The sequence below is a fragment of the Calidris pugnax genome, unplaced genomic scaffold, assembly GCF_001431845.1.
Source record: "Calidris pugnax isolate Ruff unplaced genomic scaffold, ASM143184v1 scaffold32, whole genome shotgun sequence".
Lineage (NCBI taxonomy): Eukaryota > Metazoa > Chordata > Aves > Charadriiformes > Scolopacidae > Calidris > Calidris pugnax.
In genome coordinates this window covers 9453003-9458675 of record NW_015090783.1, presented here as the reverse complement: position 1 = coordinate 9458675, position 5673 = coordinate 9453003, and positions in this window count along the sequence as shown.

Sequence of the window (5673 nt, the reverse complement as noted above, 5' to 3'; positions counted from 1 at the left end):
GCTAGTAATTACCCCAACAGGCAACGGTGTTATTTGTGTGATTGGAGGCTGCTAATTGGTAATGAAGGTAATGAAGAGGAGGGCAGCTCTGTGGTTTGCCCTCCCCATCTCTAGGGTGCATCCTCAGGGCGCTGGGACCCTCTGCCCATGGATGGGGGGCTACCTGTGCCTGTCGCAGCCCGACGAGGGGCTTCCCTCCATTGCAAGCCGGGCCCTGCCTCTGCTGCCTGGACACGTGTGGCCGTGGGCTTTGTCCCCCTGTGTCCCTCTCCGCCAGCTGTGTTTGACCTTTCGGCGGTGGCACTTGGAGAGCAGCAGCGGCTGCGCAGCTTTGCCGCATGTTCCCCGGGGGGCGGCTCGCTGCCACGGCCGCTGCAGCTCGGAGGGGAAAAATTACATTTTCTTCTCCATCCCCCTCCATTCCCCTTCCCGCTCTGGAGCTTTTTTTAGAGCCAAAAGGGAAGAAAAGGCCGTGGTCTGCCTTTCCTGCCTCCCCTCTGCTTCTGCCCTTTCATTCCTGTCTCTCCAGCAGCCACAAACGGCTCTGCCTGCGAACGCTCACACTTAACTGTCCCTGTGCCTTTTCATCTTGCACTGCCTAAATATCGGGGCCGGGCTCTGGGAGGTGAGTGGGGAGGAAAAAAGTGCTTTTGCTGGAGAAGGTGCATGGGCAGGTGAGATGAAGAGGCCCCTCCTGCCGATGGAGAAGCAGACAGCCAGGGTGGGAGATGCCTGGTCTTCCCACCGCGAGTGACCCTGGGGAGGGGGGTGCAGGGGCTCGGCAGGTCCCCAGTGTCCATCTGGAGATGATGGAGAGGTCCTCCTGCCCAGAGGTGGCCTGGGGGTGACAACCTATGTGGTGAGCTAGTGCTGATGGTGAGGATGTGGGCACCTTCATCATCTCAAAACAGGGGAGCACAGCTGCATCCCCCAAGTATCAGCCCCCCAACACCCCTGGGGTGTATTGTGTCCAGCATCCCGAAGCTTTCCAGCTGGGTATCGATGGATGGCCCTTGCCAGCGATGGATGCACCCCATCACCCACAGCCTTGCTGTTTTTCAAGGAAGGCAGCAGTTCTGCTTCCCAACCTCTCTCATTTATCACCTGGCAAGGGATGGGGTGGAAGGGATGGAGGGAAGGGACGGGACAGCCACAGCCACCATCCCACGTCCCAGGGACCAGCACAGCCTTGCAGCCACTCCAGGGCTGTGGGTGCTCCCGGGTTCCCTATGGGTGAAAACAGCTCTTCGTGGGCAGAGAATGGAAGGACAGAAAAAAAGACACCTTTGGCAAGTGCCTTGTCCTTGGATGTGCCCGGCCACGGGGACGGGCAGAGGGGGGACCCCAGGTGCCAGGCTCTGCCCAGGGCTGTGCAGGCTGTGGGACGGGTCGGCAGCCTTTCCATGGTGGGGGAAAGGGCCATAAAACAAGTGTTTCCCACCAGAAAGATGATGATGCTCTCACACAGAGAGTCAACACTCTGCAAAACACAGTGACCAAGTTAAGGGTGCACTGGTGATGGCACAGGACTGCCCGGCCACCCACCACCCTCTGAGGGCTTTTGTGGTACTGCACATTGTCCCTTCTCCATTGCTGCTTCCCTGCCCCACAGCCTGCCCCACGCCACCTTTCTTGGGAAAACCAGCTGGGATCCAGCCCCACCGAGCATCTCCCAGCCCCTCTGCCTGCCACGGCCAGACCCTCTCAGCATCCATCTTCATCCACCACAGCATCCGAAGTGGAGCCATGCATCACCTCGCAGGTCCCCATCTCAGTTGCAAATATTATTTTAAGCAAGAAACCCTTCTTCCTCCTCCTCCTCTTCCTCCTCCCTGGCCGAAGCAGGAAGACATTGCAGCAGGCAGCGGCGTTGCAGTGCGGTGGAGAACCCCCCTCCTGCCAGGCAGGGCTGGCTCAGTCAAGGGAATAATTGGTAGGTGCTTCTGAAGTGCCATGAATAGAGGGCACTCATAGCCTTTGTTTATTGACTCTTGAGTGATAATGAATACTTCCAAAGATAATTATTGATTTTCTGCATGTGCAGTAAACCTGGTTGGTTGGGGAATGGGTGGAGCGGCACCGCACCGACGCTATGGGGAGGTGGGAATGGGGTGGTTTGGGCAAAACCAGGCTCTTCCCCCTGGGTACAAGCCAAATAATAATAAAAAAAAAATTAAAAAATCAACATTTGTAAAAAAATATTTGTGTAGCTCCAGGAAAAACCCAGCTTTCTTCTCTCTACTAGGGAGAACAGATTAAAATTTAATCCTAGTTAAACGCATTTTTCTCCTGTCCCTCCCCTCGGGTACCTCTTGTGCATACACAGCTTCGTCCCACTGATCGCTTCTTCCCTCAGCCCCAGAGCTCATCCTCCTTGATGGTGGCTGAACACCCCCAGTGGGCATTCTCCCAGAGCAGGGATCACCCCCAAAATCGAAGCCTGGGGGGCCAGAGGGGATGGGGAGATCCATCTCTTTCAATGTGGGAGAAGGTAAAGCAGGAAAAAGCAGGGACGGGGGTTCTAAGCATCCCCACCTGCCTCTGAGCCTGGTAGATCTCCCCTAGGTTTCCCAGGGGGTTTGGGGCCCTGAGGGGGGGCTTTGCAGGATGATGGGGTGCGGGGTGTTTCACCCTGTGGTGCTGGGGGCTCGGGAGCGTCGGAGAGAGCCCTGTTTGCAGCCCCTCATGCCGGGTGGGAGAAGCCCAGGCTCAGCCCTTTATTTAAAAAAACAACCCTGTGGTGCTGGGGGCTCGGCAGCCTCGGAGAGAGCCCTGTTTGCAGCCCCTCATAGAAGGTGGGAGAAGCCCAGGCTCAGCCCTTTATTTAAAAAAACAACCAAACAACCAAACAAATCAACAAACAAATCATGGAAGAAGGGCTCTCTATGGAAGAAATTGGCTTTTTATTCTATTTTAGTGGTTTGGGGTTTTTTTTGCTTGGGAGGAAATTGTGCAGCTCTCCTCCAAGCCCCGCTTTCCCTGTTCCCTTTGCAAAACCAACTCTCTCTGCTCCAGTGAATTGCGCCCGTTTGGGTGGAAACGTTTGAACCTGACAGAGCCCCGTGTTGTCGCCGGGGCTGTAAATAACCTGGGGTGGCATTTATTGCCATGCCCACGGGGTGAGTAACTGCCAGCTGCCATGCTGCTGGGATGCTGCCCATCTCGCAGGGGAGGCAGTTCCCATAGCGTGGCCCTGACCCCCAACCCGAGGGCTTGGGGCAGTGGGGGGCTGCCTGTGCCCCATGGCATCACCCCCATGGCCCCTCAGAGGGACTTGGGGAGCCGTTGGCAATGCCACGGGCTAATAGATACACTAGAAATGTAAGGTATCATTTCTGTTTATGATATAGTGCTTTTTCTGGGTATCTTGTAATGCTTTTTCAGGCTGTTTATTTATGAGGCAATTTATTACAGCGCTGTTATTCTATAGCGGGGAAGTCTATTCCTAGGAGCCTCCGTTAACGGAGCCAATTGCTTAATTGGCTCACTGATGTCTCCACAAGGTATGCCAGGAGAGAGGGTTCTTGTTGTAATGATCGCAGCCTTCCTCCTGCCCACACGCCACCCGTGCTGCTAATTTAATAGTGCAAACATTTATTATTCCTTTTATTTGGTAGTTAATTTTAGGGTGTTTAGAGCTGTTCCAGCTGCTTCCAGGTGGAAGGGGGTGAAATGCTCCGGGGTGCAATGAGGGCCCTGGCTGCAGCTGGGGGTGGTTGGACTCATCCTGCAAAGCCCGGGGGGGGATGCAGGGGCTGATGCCTGGCAGAGTATTTGGTTAATGAGCTGCAATTAGAAGGCTGGGGCTGACCCAGCTGCAGGGCTGACGGTGCTGGCAGGGCTCCTGCTGACCCCTACCTGGCGTTAGGGTCATTTGCCAACAAAATGGAGCAAGAGCAGGGCAAATGTGTGCTTATACCTGATCTCTCTTTGAGTTTTATGTGCTCTGGAGGGAGATGGGTTCCTAACAATTAGGCTGCATGTCATGGGAATGGCTGGAAGGGCCAGAGGATCGGGTTTGCTTGGCTGGTGAGTGCCTGTCCCTGCCCATCTGTGAGAGAAGGGTGATGGGGTGGTTGTCAGCACCCACTCCCATGGGTGGGTGGCTGTCCCAGGGCTGGTGGGGGCCGTTTGTGCCCTCCCCCAGCCATGCTTTTTGCAGTGTGGCTGCTCCGGACTCTCAAGCCCTTTCCTCTGCTCTTTCTGCTCTGCCCTGCTGTTGCTGGCCGTGGCAGTCCCTGGAGGGTCCCCGCTCTGACATCTCCTGCCCGTGGCAAGTCTGAGTCGTCCTGGGCTCGAGCGGAGCCGCAGCTGGCAGCCGGCCTTTCCCAGCCCTGGCACGGTGCCGTCACCTCGGGGCAGTTTCCTGGGGGGCAAGCAGCCTCCCCAAGGAGCATCTCTCTGCCGTGCGTGAATGTCGTCCTTCCCTGTCGGGCTTTTAAGGCGATGTCTGGCAGAGCTGACTGCGTTTCTATAAAGCCCTGTTGGATCCGTGCCCATCCCTGCTGCTGCCGCCGCTTCCCCAGCATCCGTCTCCAGCCTCACAGCACAAAGCCCAGCGCTGCCGGCCGACGCGTGCCGCCGAGGCTCTCCCTTTGCAGCTCTTGGCGTGGTGGGGACGCAGCCCTGGGGCCACCGGTCCCCGGCGTGACAGCAGGGCAGAGCCCTGGTGCCAACAGAACAAAGCGAGAAAGGGGCAGGGAAGGAGGAGTTCCACAGACAAGGCTGTCAGGACGAGCCTTCTGCTAATTTTGTATTTATCGCAAGGAAGCCATCGAGTTTTGCCGTGATTTTCATTCTTTCTCAGCTCCCACTGCCTATTGTTCCTGGCTCCATTATCCCCCCCCCGTCACTTACATAAACGCATCGTGCGGGTTTCTAAAGCTCAATAGAGAGAGTCTCATTCATCCAAGGTCACCAGCTTTTACTTGCGCTTCAAAGCATCTGGTAGAAGAAGCATTTTCTCCTAAAGTCGTTTTTATTGTACGGGGTGCAGAGGCTAAGGGAAACGGCACCCCTGCACTTGTGCTGCCCCAGCTCTTCCCCCCTCCTCCACGTGCCCGGTCCCGGGGGGTCAAGTCCTGCCCTGTGAGGTGAGGTTTTGTTTTCTGGGCTGGTTAGGACACTATTGCTGGGGCTAAGAAACAATGTGCCCCATCCCTGCCCCTCCACCAGTGCCTGTTAAATGGGAAAGGATGGGGAGGGGGAAAGAAAAAGAGGTTTCTTCCAAAATCTTCTCCCCATATGGGTCCTATAGAGAGCACTCTCTGTGGCATCCTGCTTTTTTCTGCCTTGGCAGAGCTGGGGGCTCTGGGCTCTCCACCTTTCTTCACTCAGTTGGCAGTGGGCAAACACAAAGGCTACTGTTAGCCCGTGTTGGGGGCTGGGGATTTGGGGGGGGGGAGGGGACAGGCTGATGTTCTGCCCTGGAAGGCTTGTGGCCACCAAAGGACAAGGAGTGGGCTGGCGAGCTGGGAGCAGTAAGGATGGGGATGGACCAAGGTGGGTCCTGGGGACTGCAAGGACACCCGGGTGGAGATGGGTGAGGATGGCAAACCCCCCCCTAGAGCCGTGTGAGCCCCCCCAGAGCTGTCTGGTGACCAGCGAGCAGCCTATGCTTTCCATAGAGGATAAGAGAGAACCCCAGCTCAAGAGGGGCTCCGGAGCTGTCCT